The sequence below is a fragment of the Scyliorhinus torazame genome, chromosome 1, assembly GCF_047496885.1.
Source record: "Scyliorhinus torazame isolate Kashiwa2021f chromosome 1, sScyTor2.1, whole genome shotgun sequence".
Classification (NCBI taxonomy): domain Eukaryota; kingdom Metazoa; phylum Chordata; class Chondrichthyes; order Carcharhiniformes; family Scyliorhinidae; genus Scyliorhinus; species Scyliorhinus torazame.
In genome coordinates, this window is record NC_092707.1 from 269275669 (window position 1) to 269302229 (window position 26561).

The following is a 26561-nucleotide window of genomic DNA, read 5'->3' on the forward strand; positions in this document are numbered from 1 at the left end:
AGTCTCGAGGACCACGGGGGCTCCTCGGACTTTGGGGGGGAGGGGTGTAATGACTTTGGCCAGGTCTTTAATATTGGCCAATTAGAATAAGAGTTCCCTGATTAGTGGCCCAATGAGGGAACCCCTTTCTGTGTATATAACAGGGAGTGTCAGATCCTCTGCACTCCCGGTGTAGACAGCAGACTGAATGGTCATGGTTGTTCAGCTGCTGGGTTTGTAAATAAAAGAAGTTCTGGTGACGGGACTTCTGCCTCCGTGGATTTATTGCAATATTTTTTTCAAATTAAGGGGCAATTTAGTGTGACCAATCCACCCAATCTGCACATCTTTGGGTTGTGGGGGTGAAACCGATGCAAACACGGGGAGAATGTGCAAACTCCACATGGACAGTGACCTGAGGCCGGGATCAAACTCCGGTCCTCAGAGCCGGGAGGCTGCTGTGCTAACCACTATGTCACCATGCTGCCTGGGTAACGACAATGTTTATAAATATCAAGCTTTGATTGACACTTCAAGCAGAGTTAGATGCTGTCAATTTCCAGATGACCACGTCAAAATCACTCAAGCGTGAAGGCAGGTGAGTAGAAAGCACTTAATTCTGTGGTGGACCTCGAATGCACCTTCGGAACGTATGAATTAGGAGCAGAAGTAGGCAATTCCGCCCTTCAAGCCTGCTGCGCCATTAAATCAGATCATGGATGACCTCCTCCTGGCCTCAAATTCACCTCCCTATCTGTTCCCATACCTCTTTAACCTTTTTTAATCAGAAATAAATGTATCTTCGTTTTGAAGGAATCACGTGGTAGCACAGTGGTTAGCACTGTTCCTTCACAGCGCCAGGATCCCAGGTTCGATTCCCAGCTTGGGTCACTGCCCGTGCGGAGTCTGCACGTTCTCCCTGTGCTTGCGTGGGTTTCATCCGGGTGCTCTGGTTTCCTCTCACAAGTCCCGAAAGACGTGCTGTGAGGTGAATTGGATATTCTGCGTTCTCCCTCTGTGTACCCAGACAGGTGCCGGAATGTGGCGACTAGGGGCTTTTCACAGTAAATTCATTGCAGTGTAAATGTAAGCATACTTGTGACAATAAAGATTATTAAAGAAAGAAACCATTTAACGACTAAGATTCCATCGCACTATGGGCAGTGAGTTCCACAAATTCACCATCCTCTGCGAGACACAGTTCTTCCTCATCTCAGTTCTAAATCTACCGCCTCTTAACCTATATCTGACCTCTGATTGTAGATTGCCCTACAAGGAAGAACATTTTGTCTATGTTTACTTTATCAATCCCTTTTCGTATCTTATATACCTCAGTCAGATCCCCTCTCATCCTTATAAACTCCAGCGAGTATACGCCCAAACGGTTTAATCTCTCCTCATATGTCAAACTAGTGAATCACCTTTGAACTGCCTCCAATGCCACCACATCCTTCCTCAACTAAGGAGGCCAAAACTGCACACAACACTCCCTGAAAGAGTTACCCCGTTGTTCCACCGGGCCAGTGTCATGCTTGTCAAGGCTTCATTCTTGCCCACGTGATTCCTGGCCCAGAGAATCACGCGGGCCCGGAGAATATGGTGCCTGGCCCGCTAAATGGATGCAAATGGGTCTTAAAGAATGTGCAAACTCCACACAGTCACCCAAGGTCAGAATTGAACCCAGGTCTCTGGCGCTGTGAGACAGCATGCTGACCACTGTGCCATCATGCCGCCCCACTCCTTTCTAAAAACATGAAGCTGGCGCAATGGCTACTGAGGGGAGGAAAGGAGTTGAGTAGCCATTTCCTTTTTCTGGTATGCAGCTGGCCTTGGTCAGGGGTTGCCCCTGGGCCGGAGATGGGGGAGGGGTGGTGAGGGGTAATGGGGGCGATTCTCCGAGCCCCGCGCTGGGCCGGAGAATTGCCACAACCGCGCCACGACACCCCGACGCCGGCGCGCGATTCTTCGAGGTGCTGAGAATCGGCACCATTTGCGCCGGTGCGTTTGGCGCGGCGCCGGCCGCTGGAATCGGCGGGGCCACCGATTCTCCAGCCTGGATGGGCCTAGCAGCCGCGCGGATCCGACAGAGTCCCGCCGGCGCCGTTCACCCCTGGTCGCTGCCAGCGGGAACTCTGCGCGAATGGTCGGGGGGCGGCCTGTGGGGGGGAGGGGACTCTTTCACCGAGGGGGGCCTCCGATGGGGTCTGGCCAGTGATCGGGGCCCACCGATCGGCGGACCGTCCTCTCCCCCCCGGGCCTACTTTCTGGCACGGCCAGCCCCTGAACACTGACGCCATGTTGAGTCGGGGCCGGCGCGCTAAAGAAGCCCCCCGCGCATGCGCAGATTGGCAGGGCGCCCATTTGACGCCCCCTGTGGGGGCCAGAATCGGTCGTACCCGGGCCCGGTTCGCGCCGTTGTGAACAACGGCGCGAACACTTGGGCTCCATATTGGAGAATCGCCCCCATTGTGTCTGTGAGGCCTTCCAGACATTGTTAAATATTGTGGAGACCTATAACAGGGGCAACCACAGCTGCAGCCTGTCTGCCCTACCAAACACTTCTAGGAACCCCTTTGACTGACCAGCCTCGGCTATTGCTAATGAGGAATTGGCCTTGTTAGTTGTGAGAGCACTTTCCAGCTGCAGGTTGTGTTTGCTCCTGTTGGTGACTTGCAAATGCCTGGAGGCTGCTGTAGCTGAGAGTTTGTTGCCTTTTCTGCTTGCCTGCTGCCTCTTCCCTTGGGCTTGCTGCTTTCTGGATGAAGGGAAGGAAGAAAGAAGGTAGTTGCCTTTCAATCTCTTTACTTGGAGTGTTGCGAGGGAGGATTTTGCCGGGCTTACTACCGGGCTGAGGAGGGCTTGAGCGGGTTGTGGATGTTTTTAAAGGCCTGTTTTGTATGTTGACTGTGTATTCTGTTTTGGGCTTGTGGGTCACCTGTTAATGCCCTTTGTGTTCCTGTGGCCCGAGTCTGCCTGGCCAGGTTTAAGAACTCTTACTCACAGACCCGATCCTCAGACTCACAGGCCCGCAGACCCCGCAGGGTGGCAGTGTGTCTGCCGACTCCGCCCACTGCAGATGCCTCAGCCTTGTGCTATCAGTGGGGGCAGCCATCTTCCAGCCCTCACAGCACGTGCGACTCACGGGGGCCGCCATCTTGGCCGCCATCTGCTACGCCGCTCGACGCGTATGATCAATATGGACAGTCATCGCGGGGCCGCCCCAGCACCTCCGACCACGCCGCCGGCTACCCGCAGCTCAGCGCGGTCACCCTGGACCAGTCGCAACCCAAGCACCTCCGGAGCTCCATGATGGCCGTCCGGGTTAACGGGCACGAGGCGCCTTGCCTCTTCGACTCTGGGAACACAGAGAGCTTCATTCACCCGGAGATGGTAAGATGCTGCTCGCTCCCAATTTTCCCGGCGCAACAAACCATCTCCCTCGCCTCTGCGTCGCACTCGGTACATATCCAAGGGTGCACTACTGCAAACCTAGCAATACAGGGCGCTGAGTATGCTAACTTTAAATTATATGTGCTCCCAGACCTCTGCGCTCCTCTCCTATTGGGACTCGACTTCCAATGTAACCGCAGGAGCCTAACCCTGAAGTTCGGGGGCCCCATCCCCCACTCACCATATGCAGCCTCGCGACCCTAAACGTAGACCCTCCCCTTCTCTTTGCAAACCTCACCGCCGACTGCAAGCCAGTCGCCACCAGAAGCAGGCGGTATAGCATGCAGGACAGGACGTTCATTCGGTCCGAGTTCCAGCGTCTCTTGCGGGAGGGTGTCATCGAGGCCAGCAATAGCCCCTGGAGAGCTCAGGTGGTGGTGATCAAGACCGGGGAAAAGTTCCGGATGGTGGTTTATTATAGCCAAACCATTAACCGGTATACGCAACTCGATGCGTACCCCCTTCCCCATATTGCAGACATGGTAAACCAGATCGCACACTACCGGGTGTTCTCCACGGTGGATCTGAAGTCTGCATACCACCAGCTCCCAATCCGCCCGGAGGACCGCCATTACGCGGCTTTTGAGGCAGACGGCCGCCTTTTCCATTTCCTCCGTGTCCCCTTTGGCATCACGAATGGGGTTTCGGTGTTCCAAAGAGCAATGGACCGAATGGTACGGGCTGCGGGCCACACTTCCGTACTTGGACAATGTCACCATCTGCGGCCATGATCAGCAGGACCATGATGCCAACCTCCACTGATTTCTCCAAACCTCCCAAACCCTCAATCTCACCTACAACAAGGAGAAATGCGTTTTCCGCACAACTAGATTAGCCATCTTTGGCTACGTCGTGGAGAACGGGGTCCTAGGGCCCGACCCTGATCGTATGCGCCCCCTCCTGCAACTCGTTCTCCCTCACTGTCCCAAGGCCCTGAAGAGGTGCCCAGTGGGTCCCCAATTACGCGGATAAAGCCCGCCCACTAATCAAGGCCACCATCTTTCCACTGGCAACTGAGGCCCGCCAGGCCTTCAGCTGCACCAAGGCGGACATCGCCAAAGCCGCAATGCACGCGGTGGACGAGTCTGTCCCCTTCCAGGTGGAGAGCGACGCAGCAGAGGTTGCTCTTGCCACCACCCTCAACCAAGCAGGCAGACCGGTAGCGTTCTTTTCGCGCACCCTCACTTCCTCTGAAATTCGACACTCGGTCGAAAAAGAAGCCCAAGCCATCGTGGAAGCCGTGCGGCACTCGAGGCACTACCTCGCTGGTAAGAGGTTTACCCTCGTCACCGACCAACGATCGGTAGCCTTCATGTTCGACAATACGTAGCGGGGCAAAATCAAAAACGATAAGATCTTGAGGTGGAGGATCGAACTCTCCACCTATAACTACGATATAGTATATCGCCCTGGGAAGCTCAATGAGCCCCCAGATGCCCTGTCCCGTGGCACATGCGCTAGCGCGCAAGATGACCGACTACGGGCTATCCACGATGACCTCTGCCACCCGGGAGTCACCCGGCTCGTCCATTATATCAAGGCCCGCAACCTGCCCTACTCCACCGAGGAGGTCAGAGCTATGACCAGGGACTGCCAAATCTGTGCAGAGTGTAAACCGCACTTCTATCGACCGGATAAGGCCCACCCGGTAAAGGCATCCTGGCCCTTTGAACGCCTCAGTATCGATTTCAAAGGGCCCCTCCCCTCGAATAATCGCAATACACATTTCCTCAACATCATAGATGAGTTCTCCTGCTTCCCATTTGCAATTCCCTGCCCCGATATGACCACGTCCACTGTCCATAAGCCCTGCATAGTGTCTTCACCCTCTTTGGTTTCCCCAGTTATGTCCACAGCGACCGGGCCTCGCCGTTCATGAGCGACGAACTGCGTCAGTACCTGCTCAGTAAGGGCATCGCCTCGAGCAGGACTACCAGTTATAACCCCAGGGGAAACGGGCAAGTGGAGAGGGAGAACGCGACGGTCTGGAAGACCGTCCTACTGACCCTGCGGTCCAGGAATCTCCCAGTTTCTCACTGGCAGGAGGTCCTCCCCGATGTGCTCCACTCTGAGCAGGTCCCTGCTTTGCACGGCCACAAACGAGACTCCTCATGACCGCTTGTTTGTTTTCCCTAGGGGAGCTACCTCTGGGGCCTCGCTTCCGTCCTGGCTGAAGACACCGGGACCAGTCCTCCTCAGAAAACACGTCAGGAGCCATAAGACCTACTCGCTGGTAGAGAGGGTCCAGCTCCTACACTCCAACCCCCAGTATGCTTATGTCAAACACCCCGATGGCTGACAAGATACTGTCTCCCTCCGGGACCTGGCGCCCGCAGGCTCCACCACCACCACCACTATATCCCGCCCAACCTACCATGTCCAGCGGCCCCGCCCTATATGGCTCCCGCGCTCCCTCCCGCCCGCCACACCGGTCCACAGGAATGGAGCTCCAGAAGAGACGCACCCGGAGTCCACGCCTGTGCCCGCACCGGCCCCACTTCCGCTGCCAGCACGGATGAGCCCGACACCCGGACCAGCAGCAACACCAGTGCTTCGGCGATCGCAGTGCACAATTGTGCGCCTGACCGGCTGAACCTATGAGCCCGTCACCCCTGCCGGACTTCATTTTTTTAACAGGGGGTGAATGTAATGTATAGTACTAGTAATTCACCAGTGTATTAGTATCATGTTCTGCCATTGTGTCACAGCTATGTTATGTTGTTGACCTTGTGGGCTCCACCTATGGGCCATTGTGTGGCTTCACCCACATAGGGATATTTTGGAGCATGTATGGGCTCCGACCATGGCTCCTCCCCTTGAAAGGAAGTATAAAGAGCAGTTGACCTGTAGGCAGTTCACAGTATTGTACCAGTCGCAGGCAGGCACTGTTCTAAGCTGATTAAAACCACGGTTTACTTCTACTCGTGTCTTTGAGTGAATTGATGGTCGCATAAGGGCTGCCGGGAGTGTGGGGGGGGGGCGTTTTTGCACCATTGGCAGTGTGTTGCTCTTTTGTCTGGCAGCTGTGTGCTTGACTGCTGCCACACCTCTCACTTCTACGGCCTGAACACTGGAAAATTACCAATGTTGGAGAAGGGATGCAGTGTTCTCTCTCCTTCCACTGTGCCCCTCGGCAGAGGGGACTTTTCCGGTGGTCTGTGCTGCTTGCTCTCATGCATGTGTACTCTAAACTACATGCACTTGCCGTCATGCATGATTTATTTTCTAGGTGTAACATAAGCGGCTTCCTTGTGGTGCACTTGACAAAGGAAGGTTCAGACGTGGAGATAACTTCAACACGTTTATTAAACTATTTACACTTCTATTACTCGGGTTCGACACTACTGCTAATCCTACTATAGCTACCCAGACTGACTAACCAGTTGCTGCAATCCACGTGGTGGGTGTAATATTGAATCAACCCTGTGTCTCTACTCACTGATTGTCTCCACTGGAAAGAGGCGGATCATGTGTGTAGTGTCCTTTATATATGGGTTGGTGTAATGCCCCCCTGTGGTCGTGTTACCTCCGTGTGTATCGTGAATGTCCATTGGCCATGTCCTATCTAACTGATCTATTGGTTGAGTGTGTGTGTGTGTGTGATGTCTCCGGTGCTCCCTCTAGTGTCTAGCTAGCCTACATGCATTTACATTGATGCACATCACCACATCCCCCCTTTTTTATATGTTACATATTTTCTGTACACTTTAAGAAAATTGAACAAAAAACAGGTAGATAGGTGAAGGTATATGCAAGTCATGGGAACAGTGATTAAACAATAAGTCCAAATCATTCATGTGAGTCCAAAAACCATCAATCATCATGGTCAAATGTCTCTCTTGGTTATGAACGCCATCAACGTCCCTGTGCCACAGGAACCAAGAAGTGGTCAAATCACTTCGCTGTCTGATTTGGAGTCCCTTTCTTTTTTTGATGTTTGTGATGGTGCTGTCGGATGGCATCTTGTAGCTGATAAGGTGTTGACGTTGAAGAGGTACCATCAACAGTATAATTCAAGGTCATGGATGTGCCATATGTTGAAGTTGGATAAGACTGTACATACTGGTTCTGGCCACATGCTGTGCTGGAAGGGTGATCCTGCTGAGAACCGTTGAAGCTTGTCGAATTGGAAACAGAATTGCTGCTCTCATAAATACCTGGTGATGGTGTGAAACTGGAACCTTGCATCTGATATGAATATGCCGTCTGGCCAGGCTGGGGTGCAGCAAATCCTGGGCTATAACTAAGGCATCCAGTCTGTAGTGCAGATTGCGCTTGCGGTAGTCCTCCTTCGGTCTTGATTCCATTAGTGGGCAATCCGTAGTGCTGGCCTGTTTGAGTATGTGCTGCATAGACTGCTGGCTGCTGCATGCCTGAATACTGGGTTTGTCCAGCATGAGCTGTCATTGGCTGCACTGCTGGTGTGGAAAAAATGTGTGGATATAGCTGTGGTGAATATTGGTGTATTCCTCTTGGACTGTAGCCGCTGCTTGTTATTACTGACCCGGCGTAATTGCTAAGTGATCCATCTCCTGTCGTTGTGGCATTGGCTGTCACCCTGAGCATGCCATCACTGAGGTTGTGACACTCCCTGTCTGGAGTAAAGTCCGGCTTACGTGAATTAGAGTCGGTGTTTGGTTGCTCCCCATCTGGAGTCTGGTCTGTTTTAACTGAGACAATGTTGGTTTGTCGATGCTCCCCGTCCGGAGTCTTAGCAGGTTCACTGGAGTCAGCTGAGATTTCTTGAAGCTGCACATCTGGAGTCAGAACATGCAGGAATGCATTGTCTTGTGGAGAGGTTCGAGCGAATGAGGGTGGAAGTATCATGGTGTCACCAGTGGTCTCACAGTGATTGTCGAGTGCTTCTGTACACACTAGCAGAGGTCTGTCACTTTGCACATCTTGCATGGGAAGTGGGATGCTGTCGTCACTCGTCTCACATGCCGTGGGTAGAGCCTCAGTAGCTGCTTGTTCACTTGGGTTGGGTAAATTGTCAGAGTCTTCATCTGGTGGTGCAAACAATGTGGGTGGACTGTCATTGTCTTACTGTTGTCCTTCATTTGGGCTTGGACTGTCATCGTCGCTTTGTTCTTCACTGTAGCATGATAGACCGTCATGGTCGTCCTGCTGTGCACTGGAGCGTGGTAGACTGTCATAGTCTTCTTGCTGTTGACTTGAGCATGGCAGACTTGCATCGTCTGCCGCTAGTTGGTCAGAGGAGGTTGCTAGACCCTCATGTTTTGTTCCTGCAAGGACAGCGCGTCGGAGTTTGCATTGCTTCTATCGTGGAGGCTGTCCATGAGCTCGCTGCGGAGGCTTGTGACACTGGAGTCACATCTTGTGTGTGCAAGGACTGCGCTATGGAGTCTTGCGTTTCTTCTATCGTGGAGTCTGTCCACGAGCTCGCTGTGGAGGCTTGTGACACTGGAGTCATTTCTTGTTCATGCAAGGACTGCGGTGTGGAGTCTTGCGTGTCTTCTTTCGTAGAGTCAGGAACCCTGAGCAGTGTGTGAACCACGCTCTGTGTGGCAGCAGGCCGCTCTCTGTGGGTTTGTACTGCTCTCTGTCTCTTGGTTTCAGGCTGCAGCATCATCCTGCACTCACAAGTTGGGATGTCATATCTGCTGGGCTGAAGATCCTCAAATCCGAAGAATTAGTCGTCGGGGTCGTCAATGTGCAACACGTCTAGTTGCGGTTCGGATTTGGTACTGGGGTAGCCTCCCAAGGTGAAAGGTTTGTCTGAGTCATTGTCTTCTAGGACCATATCATCACTGTTTGCATCGGAGCTGGCATTGGGCTCGCGAGGTCCAGAGAAAATGTAAAGGTCGGTTTTGAAGTATTCAAAGTCGGAATCATCGGTTTGGGCGTAAGTAACTGCTTGTTGCAGGGTTCTTCGGAGGTTAATTTCATTTCCTGGTTCAATTTGAGGCATTGTGCTTTCATTACAGGTGAAGGAAGGTTGTTTTATGGCTTTAAAAGATTTTTTCTTTGATTTGGGACTTTTCCCCTTTAAATGGGCGTGTTCTGGGGCCTCTGACGCCATGACGCAGCGCGTGGGAAGCGATTGCACATGCACAGATCGCTGTTCCTTTACTGTAGGCCTTGTTCTCATTTACGCATGCGCAGCTTCTCGCGCATGCGCAAACGGACTTTCCCATTCTGTGTGCTTCTCGCGCAACTGCGCAAGTGCAGTCCCTTTAGAAAGATGGCCGCCGATCAAAATTGTTCTCTGCTCCGGGATCTCGGCCTCGTGGTGAGTACTGGTGCTTCTCTTACCTTTTCTTGCTGGTTGGAGTGTGTTTTCCTCACAGTATTTGCCGAATTTGTCCAGGACTGCCTGGAAGTTGCTCCTGTTTTGCCCTTTAGAGAACTTGAATTTTTTAAAGATTTCTTCTGCTCTGTCACCGGCGATGGTGAGGAGAAGCTCTGTTTTTTCAGCATCGGCCACCTCTTCTAGTTCGGCTGCTACCAGGAAGATTTCAAACATTTGCCGGAATGCCCGCCAGTTTTCACCGAGATCGCCGTGGCACTGGAGCTGCTGCGGAACCCGGATCTCGAACATCTTGCCTGGGTATCGTTGCTGGTTGTCACTGAACGCTGAGGTATGGCTATATGGATTGAAACAGTTCACTGCTGGTACCATGATTTGTTATGTTGTAGGTGTAACATAAGCGGCTTCCTTGTGGTGCACTTGACAAAGGAAGGTTCAGACGTGGAGATAACTTCAACACGTTTATTAAACTATTTACACTTCTATTACTCGGGTTTGACACTACTGCTAATCCTACTATAGCTACCCAGACTGACCAACCAGTTGTTGCAATCCACATGATGGGTATAATATTGAATCAACCCTGTGTCTCTACTCACTGACTGTCTCCACTGGAAAGAGGCAGATCATGTGTGTGGTGTCCTTTATATATGGGTTGGTGTAATGCCCCCTGTGGTCGTGTTACCTCCGTGTGTATCGTGAATGTCCATTGGTCATGTCCTATCTAACTGATCTATTGGTTGAGTGTGTGTGTGTGTGATGTCCCCGGTGTTCCCTCTAGTGTCTAGCTAGCCTACATGCATTTACATTGATGCACATCACCACAATGCACATCTATACTCTTTATGCACGGACATTCTTGCCGATATGCTTGCACTGGCTTTCTTGTACAAGCATTGGGTGCCTATCCACTCATGTAGGTCTGCTGTTTGGCCCTGGGAGGGGAGGGGAGGACGTGCACTGACCCGGCAGCCGGTGGTATTGGAAACATTTTTTTGTCTCCATTTTGTCTTTGGTGTGCAATTGGTGTCCCCTTTATATTCCTGCCTTTTTTGTGTTTTGTTTCGATGCACGCTTCCCATGCTGGTGAGGGAGTGGGGTGTTCTCTCTCCTTCCACTGACCCCGTGATGCTGTTCTTTTCCAGTGGTTTGAGTCGCTTCTGAGCACCCTCCCGCCGATGTAGGTCTGATGCTGGGGTGGGGGGAGGGAGCGCCCACTTAATTTCCAATTAAGGGGCAATTTAGCATGACCGATCCACCTACCCTGCAGATTTTTGGGTTGTGGAGGGTGAGACCCACGCAGACATGGGAAGAATGTGCAAACTCTGCACGGACAGTGATTCGGGGCCGGGATCGAACCCGGGTCCTCAGCTCCGTGAGGCAGCAGTGCTAACCACTGTGCCACTATGCCGCCTGCTGATACTTTCATTGCTGGTGTGGTGAGTTTTGCATGTAACTGGCACATTATCAAGCGTTAAACACATTGGAAGTCAAGGATACTAAACTGCACCTTGAGCGGCAGTAGAATATGTGGATGCCAGGATTTGGTGCCAGTGAGACTGGGCTGTGTGGGGGGAGCCTGTACAGCTGGGCGGAGAATGGCTCTGATATGTGGAACAACTAACACATTGATGGACAGATAATTTCTACGACAAGGTTCTGGACTTGATAACATATTCTCAGCTTATCCTCCGTTTTTATTGAGGGACCTGTGAGGGGTAATACTGTGTGCTTTTTTTTGTGAATATTAGCTGATATATCTTTGTAATGGTACCAATATGTAATGGTGGCATTTCCTTGTTGTTTAATGGTTAGTGTGGTATGTGGAATTGTAGCGCACAATGACTTACGAGAGACGAATAGAGATGAAGTCGATGAGGCTTTATTAAGCGTGACTTGTTCCCCGCAGTTCAGCAACAGACTGGAGCTGCGGGGAGAACTCCTGGTCCTTATACTCCGCCTTCAGGGCGGAGCTAGAGATCAACAGCCAACCAGGACCCGGGATCTGTCAGCCAATGGCATCACGGCTTCACAGTCCCACATGACCCCTAATGCATACTACCACATTCACCCCTTGTTAAAAATGAACCCGGCGGGGTGGTGCTTCGCATGGTGGTAGGGGTTTACAAGGCTGATTCTGGGAGGAAAAAAACTTTTGCATGTCATTACAGTGCCCTACACTTTGCCATACACTGGGCTATGTACAGGGTTTGTGAACTATTTACAATATTCGTAAGAAGTAAAAGAACATTCTCGTTAAAGTCCACAACATTCTTGTGTTACACCGATGCCACGAGTCGAGCGGGCGGTCTGCTCTTCCTTGTCGATCGCCTCAGCCCCGGTGGTGGTGAGGTGCTTGTTCCAGCGTTGTCGTCTCCGGGAGCTTTACGGTTTCTGCTTCTGCTTCACTCCTGGTCGGACATGGGAGGAGGACCGATCCTCCCGGGAAGGGGGCTGTCGCGGGGTGCACCGGTGGCAGGGAGGGGGTGATTGGTGTCGGGGGGGTGTGCGTGTTGCCGGCGGGCGCCAGGTCTCGCAGGGAGACCGTGTCCGTTCGGCCGTCGGGGTACGCCACGTAGGCGTACTGCGGGTTCGCGTGGAGGAGGTGAACCCTCTCGACCAACGGGTCCGACTTGTGCGCCCGCACATGTTTCCGGAGCAAGATGGGTCCTGGGGCCGCCAGCCAGGTCGGCAGCGACGTTCCAGAGGAGGACTTCCTGGGGAAGGCAAGGAGGCGCTCATGAGGCGTTTGATTAGTGGTGGTACACAGCAGCAACCGGATGGAGTGGAGAGCGTCCGGGAGGACCTCCTGCCACCGTGAAACTGGTAGATCCCTGGACCGTAGGGCCAGTAGGACGGTCTTCCAGACCGTGCCGTTCTCCCTCTCTACTTGCCCGTTCCCCCGGGGGTTGTAGCTGGTCATCCTGCTCGAGGCTATACCCTTGCTGAGCAGGAACTGGCGCAGCTCGTCACTCATGAAGGAGGACCCCCTGTCGCTATGGATATATACGGGGCAACCGAACAGTGTGAATATGGTGCTAAGGGCTTTAATAACTGTGGCCGCTGTCATGTCGGGGCAGGGGATGGCGAAAGGGAAACGAGAGTACTCGGCCACCACGTTCAGGAAGTATGTGTTGCGGTCGGTGGAGGGGAGGGGCCCTTTGAAATCCAGACTGAGGCGTTCAAAGGGACGGGAAGCCTTGATCAGGTGCGCACTATCCGGCCTGAAAAAGTGCGGTTTGCACTCTGCGCAGATGTGGCAGTTCCTGGTGACTGTACGGACCTCCTCCACGGAGTAGGGGAGGTTGCGGGACTTTATAAAATGGTAGAACCGAGTGACCCCCGGGTGGCAGAGGTCCTCGTGGAGGGTTTGGAGACGGTTTATTTGTGCATTGGCACATGTGCCGCGGGATAGGGCATCGGACGGCTCGTTCAGCTTTCCGGGACAGTACAAGATCTCGTAGTTGAAGGTGGAGAGCTCGATCCTCCACCTTAAGATCTTGTCATTTTTAATTTTGCCCCGCTGTGCATTATTGAACATGAAAGCTACCGACCGTTGGTCAGTGAGGAGAGTGAATCTCCTGCCGGCCAGGTAATGCCTCCAATGTCGCACAGCTTCCACTATGGCTTGGGCTTCCTTTTCCACTGAGGAGTGGCGGATTTCTGAGGCGTGGAGGGTTCGGGAGAAAAAGGCCACGGGTCTGCCCGCTTGGTTAAGTGTGGCCGCTAGAGCTATATCGGAGGCGTCGCTCTCGACCTGGAAGGGGAGGGACTCGTCGATGGCGCGCATCGTGGCCTTTGCGATATCCGCTTTGATGCGGCTGAAGGCCTGGCGAGCCTCTGTCGACAGGGGGATGGTAGTGGTCTGTATTAGGGGGCGGGCCTTGTCTGCGTACTGGGGGACCCACTGGGGGTAATATGAAAAGAACCCCAGGCAGCGTTTCAGGGCTTTGGAGCAGTGGGGGAGGGGAACTTCCATGAGGGGGCGCATGCGTTCGGGGTCGGGGCCTATTATCCCATTGCGCACTACATATCCCAAGATGGCTAGCCGGTTTGTGCTAAACACGCACTTGTCCTCGTTGTATGTGAGGTTCAAGGCTTTAGCGGTCTGGAGGAATTTTTGGAGGTTGGCGTCGTGGTCCTGCTGATCGTGGCCGCAGATGGTTACGTTGTCGAGATACGGGAACGTGGCCTGCAACCCGTGTTGATCAACCATTCGGTCCATCTCCCGTTGGAAGACCGAGACCCCGTTTGTGACGCCAAATGGGACCCTTAGGAAGTGGTATAGTCGCCCGTCTGCCTCGAAGGCTGTCTACTTGCGGTCACTTGGGCGGATGGGAAGCTGGTGGTAGGCGGACTTGAGGTCCACGGTGGAGAAGACCTTATATTGGGCAATCCGATTGACCATGTCGGATATGCGGGGGATAGGGTACGCATCTAGCTGTGTGTACCTGTTGATGGTCTTGCTATAGTCTATGACCATCCTTTGCTTCTCCCCTGTCTTTACTACTACCACCTGTGCTCTCCAGGGACTATTGCTGGCCTGGATTATGCCTTCCTTCAGCAGCCGCTGGACTTCGGACCGAATAAATGTCCGGTCCTGGGCGCTGTACCGTCTGCTCCTAGTGGCGACGGGTTTGCAATCTGGGGTGAGGTTTGCAAACAAGGATGGGGGTTCAACTTTGAGGGTTGCGAGGCCGCAGATAGTGAGTGGGGGTATTGGGCCGCCGAATTGGAATGTTAGGCTCTGCAGGTTGCACTGGAAGTCTAATCCCAGTAATGTGGGCGCGCAGAGTTGGGGAAGGACGTAGAGCCTGTAGTTTTTAAACTCCCTCCCTTGCACCGTTAGGGTCACTATGCAGAACTCTTTGATCTGTACGGAGTGGGATCCTGCAGCTAGGGAAATCTTTTGCGTACTGGGACGGATGGTCAAAAAACAGCGTCTTACCGTGTCGGGGTGGAGGAAGCTTTCTGTGCTCCCGGAGTCGATCAGGCATGGTGTCTCGTGTCCGTTGATCAGCACCGTTGTTGTCGTCATCTGGAGAGTCCGGGGCCGTGCTTGGTCCAGCGTCACCGAGGCCAGACGTGGTCGCAGTGTCTCAGCGTCTTCTTCGAACCCCGTGGAGCCGTCGATGCTGGGTCCATTGTTGTCGTCCAAGATGGCGGCGGGGGTGAACAAAATGGCCGCCCCCATGCATCGCACATGGCTGGGGGGTCCCAAGATGGCGGCGGGGGTGGACAAAATGGCCACCCCCATACATCGCACATGGCTGGGGGGGTCACAAGATGGCGGCGCCCATCCTCCCCTCGTGGTGGCCGGGACCCAAAATGGCGGCGCCTGCGGGTCGCACATGGGGCGCTGGGGGGGTTGGGGAGCGTTTGGGATGCGCTGGACTCTTTCTTCTCCGGGGACAGCGGCGACCCCCCGGGACCGGCACACAGCCGCGAAATGGCCCTTTTTGCCACAGCTCTTGCAAATCGCTGCGCGGGCCGGGCAGCGCTGCCGGGGGTGTTTCGCCTGGCCGCAGAAATAGCAGCGGGCCCCCCCGGGATGACCTGGCGTCTGAACCGCGGAAGCCTGTGAGGAGGGGGGGGGGTTTGTCGCGACGGGGGTCCACGGAGCCCAAGGGGCTGTCACGCGGTCGGGGCCGTACGCGCGGGCGTTTTGCGCGGCCACATCTAGGGAAGCTGCAAGGGCCCGTGCCTCTGAGAGTCCTAGCGACTCTTTTTCTAACAGTCTTTGGCGGATTTGGGGAGAGTTCATACCTGCCACAAACGCATTGCGAATTAACATGTCCGTGTGTTCAGCCGTGTTTGCCGGCGGGCAGCTGCAGGCCCGTCCCAAAATTAGCAGCGCGGCGTAGAATTCGTCTAGCGATTCTCCGGGATTTTGCCGTCTCGTTGCGAGTTGGTAGCGTGCGTAGACCTGGTTCACTGGGTGAACGTAGATGCTCTTTAGTGCTGCGAACGCCGTCTGGAAATCCTCTGCGTCTTCTATGAGAGGGTAAATTTCCGGGCTTACCCTCGAATGCAGGACCTGCAGTTTCTGGTCTTCTGTGATCCGGCTGGGGGCCGTTCGGAGGTAGCCTTCGAAACAAGTCTGCCAGTGTTTAAAAATTGCTTCTGAGTTCACTTCGTGGGGGCTGATCCTCAGGCATTCCGGGACGATCCTGAGCTCCATAGTCCTTTAAGCACGCTTAATAAATTGTAGCGCACAATGACTTACGAGAGACGAATAGAGATGAAGTCGATGAGGCTTTATTAAGCGTGACTTGTTCCCCGCAGTTCAGCAACAGACTGGAGCTGCGGGGAGAACTCCTGGTTCTTATACTCCGCCTTCAGGGCGGAGCTAGAGATCAACAGCCAACCAGGACCCGGGATCTGTCAGCCAATGGCATCACGGCTTCACAGTCCCACATGACCCCTAATGCATACTACCACAGGAATATTATGTGGTTGTCTTTCAAACCTTCGTTACTATTGACCATTTAATAAACAAAATATTCTCAAGTGGTTTCTCGTGCTATTTTTCAGACAATGCTTTTAATTGCATTTCAATCGACCTTCTGGTCGCCACACTACCAGAACGATGTGGAGGCTTTAGAGATGGTGCAGAAGAGATTTACCATGATGTTGCCTGGTATGGAGGGCATTAGCTATGAGGAGCGGTTGAATAAACTTGGTTTGTTCTCACTGGAACGACGGAGGTTGAGGGGTGACCTGATAGAGGTCTACAAAATTATGAGGGGCATAGACAGAGTGGATAGTCAGAGTCTTTTTCCCAGGGTAGAGGGGTCAATTACTAGGGGGCATAGGTTTAAGGTGCGAGGGGCAAGGTTTAGAGGAGATGTACGAGGCAAGTTTTTTACACAGAGGGTAGTGGGTGCCTGGAACTCGCTGCCGGAGGAGGTGGTGGAAGCGGGGACGATAGTGACATTCAAGGGGCATCTTGACAAATACATGAATAGGATGGGAATAGAGGGATACGGACCCAGGAAGTGTAGAAGATTTTAGTTTAGAATGGCAGCATGGTCGGCACAGGCTTGGAGGGCCGAAGGGCCTGTTCCTGTGCTGTACTTTTCTTTGTTCTTTGAGGAGGCCATGTTGCAGCACAGCGACCATCTCACCTCGATGGGGGACGATCTGCGGAGGGTGGTGGAGATCAACAGAGGGCTCCGAGCAAAGCTCAAGGACTTGGAGAACCGCTCGAGGAGGCACAATCTGAGAATTGTGGGCTTACCAGAAGGGTCAGAAGCTCGGGGCCAGCAGAGTACTTCGCTAAGAGGCTGGTGGAGTTGATGGGGAAGAGTGAAGTCCCCTCCCGGTGTGAACTGTACTGAGCTCATCGGTCGTTAAGGCCGAAACCCAAAGTAAATGAGCCGCCAAGAGCAGTAATCATCTTGCTTCCATAGATACCACGTGAAGGAGAATGTGTTAAGCTGGGCGCAGCAGAAGCGGGATGTGTAGTGGGCTTTGTGCTAGAGTTCAGATTTACCAGGACTTGACAGTGGAGTTGGCGAAGAGACGAGCAACGTTCGGCCGAGTGAAGGCGACATTGTACAAGGGGGTGGACTGTGATTGGGATGCTGGAAAATGTATAAATGTTATAACTTTTCATTGACCTGTATTGTAACTTACTTGACTTCACATTGTTGTAGAGTTTAAGTTTTTGTTTTGTTTGATTGCCATTTTTTTGTTATTGCGACGGTTATGTGTTATTTTATTGAATTGTATGAGTTAGATTGTTTTTGCTTTTCTTCAAGACTGGGTGGGAGGGGACGACATGCTTTGGGGGGGGCACCCACACTAGTTAACTAAAGTCGGCTAGTGAACGGAGGTGAAGTGAGAGGAGGGCTGTGGACATTGGAGCCTGGGTAGCAGGTTTCGATGGGCCTACGAGGCGAGCAAGGAGGGGGAGAGGATTGATACTGGGTGAGATTTTTTCGAGGGGAAGTGCAGGGGGGCATTCTGGGAGGGAGGAAGGGGGTTTGATGTTAATAATGGATAGGAGCAGGTCAGGCCCATGGGGCAGGACCCGGTGGTATGATGATGGTGGATAATGGGGGGGGGGGGGGTGAGAGACCCCCAGTTAGGATAGTCACGTGGTATGTGAGGGGGTTGGGAGGTCCATTCAAGAGGTCAAGGGTGCATGCGCATCTTAAAAGTTTGAAGGCTGATGTAGCATTGCTGCAGGAGACTCACTTGAGGGTGAAGGACCAGGTGATACTTAAAAAGGACTGGGTTAGCAAGGTGTTTCACTCTGGATTTGACGGAAGAGCTCGAGGGGTAGTGGTAATGGTCAGCAAAAAGGTAGGTTCCAGATGGAGAAGGTGGTTGCAGATCAGAGGGGTAGATATGTGATTGTGACAGGGGCGCTGGAGGGGAGATTAGTGGCGCTGTTAAGTGTATATGGTCCCAATTGGGACGATGTGGGATTCGCAAAGAAGGTGTGTGGGGCCATCCCCGACTTGTACTCACGCGAACTGATAGTTGGGGGGGGGCGACTGGAATTTGATGCAGGAGCCAAGGTTGGACAGGTCACGGCCGCGCTCTCTGGTCCCGTCAGGCGAAGGTGTTAGCTGGGCTAATGGTGGAAATGGGAGGGATGGACCTTTGGAGGTTTCTGCACCCGAGGGAGCGGGAGTACTCGTTTTTCTTGGCGGTCCATAAGGTATACTCGTGAATCGACTTTTTCATGGTGGGGAAGGCGCTGCTGGCCGAGTTAAGGGGTCAGAGTACTCAGCAATTGCAATATCAGATCATGCTCCGCATTGGATGGATATGGTAGTGGAGAAGGGGGTGATATAGAGACCGGGTGGAAATTAGATGTGGGACTATTGGGGGACCGAGGGTTCTGTGACCAAATTGAAAGAGTAATTGAGGAATATGTAGGTTTCAACTGCACCTTTCAACTCACTGAAGGTGGTTGTCTGGGAGGCTCTAAAGGCGGTGGTGAGGAGTGAGGTGATCTCGTTTAAGGTTAGGATGGACAAAGAGGAGAGGTTGGAGCGTCAGAGGGTAATAGATGAGATGCTGGTGATAGATAGGAGTTATGCAGAAGATGGGGACCCAGGCGAGCTTTGACTGACTATCTACCAGGAAGGCGGTACGCCAGTTGAGGCGAGCAAGGGGGGTAGTTTACGACTATGGAGAGAAGTATGTTGGCGGGTCAGCTCCGGAGGGAGGTGGCGGCAAGGGAAATTGTCCATGTGTGGGACAGGGCGGGGAAGTTGGTGGTAGCTCCAGATCAGATTAACAAAGTCTTTAAGGAATTCTGAGAGGTTGTACAGTTTAGAGCCACCTGAGGGAGGCCGGGAGATGCAGGAATTTCTAGATGGGCTGGAGTACCCGAGGTTAGGTGAGGGTGAGGGGGCTACATTAGAGGGGGCGATAGTGGAGCAGGAGATAAAAGATGCGATTGGGAGGATGCAGTCGTGGAAGGTGGCAGGGCCAGATGACTATCCAGTGGAATATTATAAAAAATTCAAGGATAAGCTGGTACCGCTGATGGTGGGGATGTTTGAGGAGGCAATAGGGAAGGGGGTGTTGCCACAACCCTTGGGGCAGGCATCGATTTCCCTGTTGCTTAAAAAAGATAAGGATCCGACGGAGTATGGGTCGTATAGGCCCATATCACTTTTAAACTTGGACACAAAGATATTGGCAAAGGTACTGGCAGGTAGGCTGGAGGAGTGCCTCCCGAAGGTATTAGGTGAAGGTCAGACGGGGTTTGTGAGAAGTGATGATCAGACAGGGTTTGTGAGAGGGAGGCAGCTCTTTTCGAACATTAGGAGGGTATTGAACGTGGCTATGGCACCGGCGGAGGGGAAGGAAACAGAGACGCTTGTGGCATTGGACGCCAAGAAAGCGTTTGACCGGGTAGAGAGGGGGTACTTGATGGCAGTTCTGGAGCGGTTTGGGATTGGACCACGATTTGGTACAGGGTAAAGCTACTGTATAAGGAGCAGAGGGCGAGTGTCCACACAAATAACATCAGCTCGAGATACTCTTCTCTCCACCGTGGGACTAGGCAGGGATGTCCTATGTCTCCCCTGCTGTTTGCACTCGCGATTGAGCTGTTGGCCATCTCGTTAAGAAGTTCGGTGGTGTGGAAAGGGATTGTGCAGGGGGGGAATAGAGCATAGGGTGTCCTTATATGCCAATGACTTGTTGTTATTCATGTTGGAACCGAGTGTGTCAATGGGGAGAATACTGGAGCTGCTTCGGGTGGTTGGGTCTTTCTTGGGGTACAAATTAAATCTAGATAAGAGTAAATATTTTGTGGTGTCTCAGCCGGGGGTGGGAAATAGGGCAGGGACTCACTTTAGATACCTGGGGGTGCAGGTTGCTCGGAATTGGGGGGGGGCTCCGTAGGTACAACATTTCTAGTTTGCTGGGGAGGGTGAAAGTTGCTCTGGCAAGGTGGGATGGTCTCCCTCTGTCGCTGGCGGGTCGGGTACTGGCGGTTAAAATGAACGTGTTGCCACGATTTCTGTTTATTTTCCAATGCCTGCCGATTTTCCTGCCAACGGCATTTTTTAGAGAGATTGAAGGGATGATTACCTCATTCATTTGGGGTGGGAAGGTGGCCAGAATTATAAAGGTGCTACTACCGAGAGGAAGGCAGGCAGGGGGTTTGGGTCTTCCAAACCTGATGTATTATTACTGGGCGGCGAATGTGGAGAAGGTACGGAGCTGGGTCAGAAGGGTTGGCTCCCAGTGGGTGAGAATGGAGGAGACTTTGTGCAGGGGGTCAGGATTGAAGGCACTAGCAACAGCGCAGCTCCCAACGGCCTCAGGGAAATAGTCAGGGAATCCGGTAGTAATAGCTTCGTTGAGAATTTAGAGGCACTTTCGCCAGCACTTCGGGTTGGGGGCAGGGTCAAGGGCAATGCCGATTCGGGGGAACCATAGGGAAGTGGGATGGACATTTTCGGAGATGGAAGGAGAAAGGAATTAGGAAACTAAAAATTTGTTTCTTGGGGGTCGGTTTGCAGGATTGAAGGAGCTGGGAGCGAAGTATGGGCTGGAGCAGGGGGAAATATTTAGATACATGCAGGTTCGAGACTTTGCCAGAAAGGAGATACAGAGCTTCCCGGTAGAGCTGGCCTCCACATTGCTGGAAGAGGTGCTGACGACAGGGGACTGGAGAAGGGGGGTAGTGTCGGCGGTTACGGAGCTATTTTGGAAGAGGAGAAGGTACGTCTGGAAGGGATCAAGGCAAAGTGGGAGGAAGAGTATGGAGAGGGTATGGAGGTGGGGTTCTGGTGTGAGGTGCTCCGGAGAGTGAATGCCTCCACCTCATGCGCGAGGTTGCAGCTGATACAGCTGATGGTGATATATAGAGCACACCTCACAAGGGCGAGGATGAGCCGGCTCTTTGAGGGGGTAGAAGATGTGTGTGAACGTTACAGATTATTGGGGGACCGAGGGTTCTGTTAATTCGTTTTGGTACTGTCCAAAGCTGGAGGATTACCGGAAGGAGCTTTTTAGGGTAATCTCTAAAGTGGTGGACGTGACCTGGACCCAGGCCCTCGGGAGGCCATATTCGGGGTGTCGGATCAGCCGGGGTTGGAAACGGGTGCGGAGGCAGATGTTGTAGCCTTCGCCTCGTTGATCGCCTGAAGACAGATCCTGTTGGGATGGAGATCACCCTCTCCACCCTGTGCCCTGGCGTGGCGGTGGGGCCTGCTGGAATTCCTGACTCTTGACAAGGTCAAATTTGAACGGAGGGGAAGGATGGAGAGTTTCTACAATTCATGGGCGTTATTCATTAGGCACTTTTGAAAATTGGATTACATCGAACATTAGGGGGAGGGTTGGGATGGTTGGGGGGAGGGGGACTGTATGTGTTAATGGTGACTATGGATGATTCCTGTTTCCTCTTTGTTATTTGTTTATGTTAACATGCTGGCTAATGTTTGGGGATTTGGTGGGAGGATGGGATTGTTGTTAATATGGGGATTGACATTGCATTCGTTACTGATTATTGTTTATTGTTGGTGGGTATAAATTTGGGAGAAAATGTGAAAAAGGAGAATAAGATTATTTTTTAAAAAAACTTTCAGCTGGGCCACCAAGGGCTGGAGGATTCTTCGTCATCGCTGGGATGCCCCAGATCCAGGGAGTGCCCTTCATTAACAGGAAGGGGTTCCACTCCCTGAATGTTCAACACGTTTGCGATCACCACCTCTGGATCAGACATGTGTATGCATGCTTCCCAGAGAGCGTGCATGACAGCATCATCCTGGGACACTCTGAGTTCCCCGGTGTCTTCGAGGACCACCCCAGGAATACGGGTTGCCCGTTGGGGGATAAGGAGTACCACAGAGGTCCTGGCTGATGATGCCAATGCAAAGGCTTGAGACCGAGGTGGAGACCGATAAAAGGCCCATGCTGCCATCCGTGCTGTCAATGAGCAGTGCATTGGACTGCTCAAAATGCAGTTCCGATGCCTGGACAGATTCATTTTTTTTTTCAATTAAGGAGCAAATTAGTCTGGCCAATCCACCTATCCTGCAGACCTTTGGGTTGTGGAGGTGAAACCCACACAGACATGGGGAAAATGTGCAATCGCCACAAGGACAGTGACCCGGGACCGAGATCCAACCCGGGTCCTCGGTGTTGTGAGGCAGCAGTGCTAACCACTGTGCGGCCCTTGGGTATAACATGTTTTAATAGTAAACGTGTGGTATTTCCATTCCTCCTAGCTACAGATAGTACCCACCCTATTCACTGATCCTCACTTTTCTTGATCTATCATGGTCTACTCCTACGCCTAGATCTGACACCAGGATGCACATTAGGGATTGAGGCAGCCTGCTACTTTCCACGCCCTGTGGCCTTTGACACCCTTTGCTGACAGCCTCTGGAGGGTCTGTAGCCCTAATGCCCCGGCCGATTTACCGGTGTCACAGGCGTTGCCATGGCACCCTGTTCTGCTCACTGCCCTTAAGGTGAGCTGGTGTCAGGAGTGAGAGATTCGGAAGAACTGGAGACCACCATTGTCTCCTTGATGGCAGGCCACAGTTTGGCCTCCAGTGATTTCTCCTCCCTTATGATACGCATAGGATCCTGCGTCATCTGGCTCTGCCAGTCCTGGTGGCTCTCCATTGTCTGCACCATGGTGTAGATGCCCTCAGCGATCGTTCTCAGTGACAGGGCCATGCTCTGCAGTGCCTCCGCAATGTCCACCTGCGTCTGCAATATGTCCCTCAGCGACTTAGACATGATGTCGAGGCCCTCCGCCATGGCCATCATGGATTGAACCATGCCTTGGCACCACCGCCCAAGACATTGATATTGTGCTCCATGTTTTCCACTGTGGCTGTCATCCTAGCAGTTTGGCCTTGTTGCCACACATTGTCGGCATCATCTGTAGCGCCTGTAGCATTCGGGACTCCTCCAATTGGCTATAGACATGCTGGAATGTTGCTGACATCCCCTCCTGCATGTCACTGCATGACTGTGTCCTATCATCTGCATCAGCTTTAAGAGAACCTTGTCCAGAGGCTTAGCATCTGACTGGGATCCAGCTGAGTCCTGGGATCCAGCAGAGCTTCGACTACTGTCTCTCTTGGATGTTCCTGCCTCCACCTGATGTGATTCAGCAACTGTGTGGTGCTCACCAGATTGTGCCCCAGAAGCCTGTCCACTAATCATACCCACCAAGGTTTGTGTCTCTGCGCTGGTGAAGGTACGGATGATAGCTGTGACGCATCGATGGTAGTCTCATCGGAGCACTCCTCTATGGTGGTCTCTTGGGTGGCAGGAGGGGGAATGACTCCGGATTGCTCAGCCCATCAGATGGAGATCCTGCGAGACAATGGACAAGTGGTGACTGAAAAGAAGGGATCATTTTCTCTGATATGAACAACTCGCTTGAGACAGGGCATCTGGGTGAAGGGGCAGTGGATCCTCAACTCTGTGGTGCAGGCCAACCTCGCTGACAGTGACCGCTCTCTCCTTGGTCAACCCCATGATCTCCAAGGCCCGTTCCTCATAGGGAGTGAGGACTCAAATCTTTGGCACTCCGCAAACCCCCCCCCACCACCACTCCCGTCGTGGCTCTTTCCTGTTTACTATGGGTTTCCTCTCCTGCGGGGACAAAGAGAGGGCATTGTGAGCCATATGCTTGATGGGTCGGGGAACTCTCTAGCAGGTGGTGTGTGGGCACCGCACCTGGACATGAAGGGGTTATGCTGATGGGTGTGAGTGGGTTCTGAGAAGCAAGCACAAAGATTGGGTGTGAGGAAGGTGCAAAGTGTTAGCCACTGATTTGTGGGAGGGTGGGGTCTCTGGGAATTTGAGGGTTGGCAGGCTGAATTGATGCCAGCAGAGAGGTAGTAACTTACCTTGCAGCTCAGTGGAGGTCATTGGCCTTCTTCCTACATTGGACAGCAGTCTTTCTTGTCATGCTGCCCGCACTGACAGCCGCTGCCACTGCCTCCCAGGCGATATTGGTGATCCTGCTGCTGGTCCTCCAACTCCCTTGGGGAACAGGATGTCCCGTCTTGCATCGACGGCATTGAGAAACCTTGTCAGGTTGCCATTGCCAAGGCACGGAGCAGGTCTGCGCATTGCCGTGCTTGTGTATGATTGGGTGTAAGTGGTCAGGGAGCATTTAAACGCAACACCCTCTTGTTAGCGGCGAGACGCTGAGGCCGAGTCAGGCAAATCATTCGGCGAGACAGCCAGTAATGGCGAGAAGCTCGTGTGGGCTCATTACCGGCACTAAGTGCCGTTAAATATGGGTTGTGATCTTGCCAACGTGGCTGTCGAGAAACACAATGCAAATTGTACCCAAAATGACACTTGGAAATGTTTCCACTAAATCTGTCTACCGTATGTGTATAGCTATCAGAATAGTTAAGTATATTGTTGTAGTATATTATAGTCCTTCTTGTGTGTTTCTTTTAAGCTAATAAATATTCTTTATTAATGGATCACAAAATGACGGGACTGTTCCTCCCTGGTTTGCATATCTTTTCTCACATTATACCAAATTGAAAATATACACCACTAAGAACCCGAACCAGTGTTTAAAATTACCCTTCTGGGTTTTGGAATAGCCTCGCATTTAACGTCACCGGGGTTCCTTACAAAATTGGAGGCCCTTTGGCGGGATTTTGAAAAGAGTAATTCCTTGGGTGTAAGGGAATTTGTGACTTTTAAATGTAACAAGAGTGAGGAAAGTGTTGAACCAAGTGAGGACGTGTATCATGGCTCTTTCAATGTCTTAGATTTGTTTGTAAGTAGACAATATAACCTTCGAAAGTTTGAAAAGTGTACGTAAACTAAATTGGAATTGGTGAATACGTTACAATTAGGGTTGCCTGCAGAGGCTAAGAAAGCTCAGGTAATTGAAAGAATAACAAAGCATTTAAATGTACAAGTGTGGTCTGATAGACCAAATTCTCCAAAAAGTGGCAATTGAGTTAGCTAAAACTCAATTACAAATGAAATAATTAGAAATGCAGGAAAAAGAAAAGGAAAAAAAAACATGAGAAAAAACTTGAACTGGAGATGCAGGAGAAGCAAAAAGACAGGGAAAGACAAAGAGAGCTTTTCAGAGAGGGAAATAGAAATGGAGAAGATAGCAATGGCAGAAAGAGAGAGATTTTCAACTTGAAATGCTGGAAGTTAAAGTGGCAGCATGGTGGCACAGTGGGTTAGCACTGCTGCCTCACAGCACTAGGGACCTGGGTTTGATTCCGACCTTTGGCGACTGCTTGTGTGGAGTTGGTAAATTCTCCCTGTGTCTGTGTGGGTTTTCTTCCACAGTTAGGTGGATTGGCTGTGCTAAATTGTCCAAAGGTTAGTTGGGGTTATGGCGATAGGGCAGTGGGTGTGGGCCTAGGTAGGGTGGTCTATCAGGGTGTCAGTGCAGACTTGATGGGCTGAATGGTCTTCTGCATTGTAAGCATTCCATGATTCTATGATTCTAAAGCTGACACACTTAAGGTTAGGAAGTAGTTCGAGACAAAAACCTAGTGGGAGATGCATAGATTTGTACAGGCACAGGAAGTGGAGGCATTGTTAACTAATTTGAGAAAATAGCGAGACAAATGAAATGGTCGCAAGCTATTTGGACACTGCTCTTACAGGGAAAACACATAGGTAGGGTTACTGAAGCCTATGCATCTTTGCCAGAGGACTAAGACTACATACTGCCACCTACATAATGCTGCCCAACTCTTCCCCTGCCTCAATCCATCTGCTGCTGAACACCAGTCATGCCTTTGTTATTGCTAGACTTGCCTATTCCAATGTACTCCTGGTCAAACTCCCATCTTCCATAAACTTAAGCTCATCCAAAACTCTGCTGTCTGCATCCTAACTTGCACCAAGTTCCGTTCACCCATCACCCCTGTGCTTATTGACCGACATTGATTTTCAGTTGAGCAACGTCTTAATTTTAAAATCCGTATACTTTTTTGCAATTCCCTCCAAGATCTTGCGTCTCCTTATCTCTGGAATCTCCTCCGGCCCTACGAACCCACTTAAAAAAGGCACCCCGATCTCTTTGGAACTCGGCTTGCTAGCATCTTTCGGTCCCGTCCCTCACAATGACACCGCAAAATACACTCCCCTTCTAAAAAATGGCGAAGTGTGGGAAGATCACGACGGAAATCTGCCTGTTTCGCTGGACATTAATATGCCGATTTTCTGTCACAGCGGTTCACACTACTGCCTCACAGTGCCAGGGACCCGGGTTCAATTCTGGCCTTGGGTAACTGTGTGGAGTTTGCATGTCTTCCCCGTGTCTGCGTGGGTTTCTTCCGTGTGCTCTAGTTTCCTCCCACAGTCCTAAGATATGCAGTTTAGATGGATTGGCCATGCTAAATTGCTCTTTAGTGTC

The 26561-nt window shown here is 52.1% G+C and overlaps 1 protein-coding gene across 1 annotated transcript in view; it reads left to right on the top strand.

Annotated features, from left to right (window-relative positions):
• Positions 1-26561, top strand: part of LOC140421323 (shieldin complex subunit 1-like) — a 289276-nt gene that overhangs the window by 61378 nt on the left and 201337 nt on the right. The window lies entirely within an intron of this gene.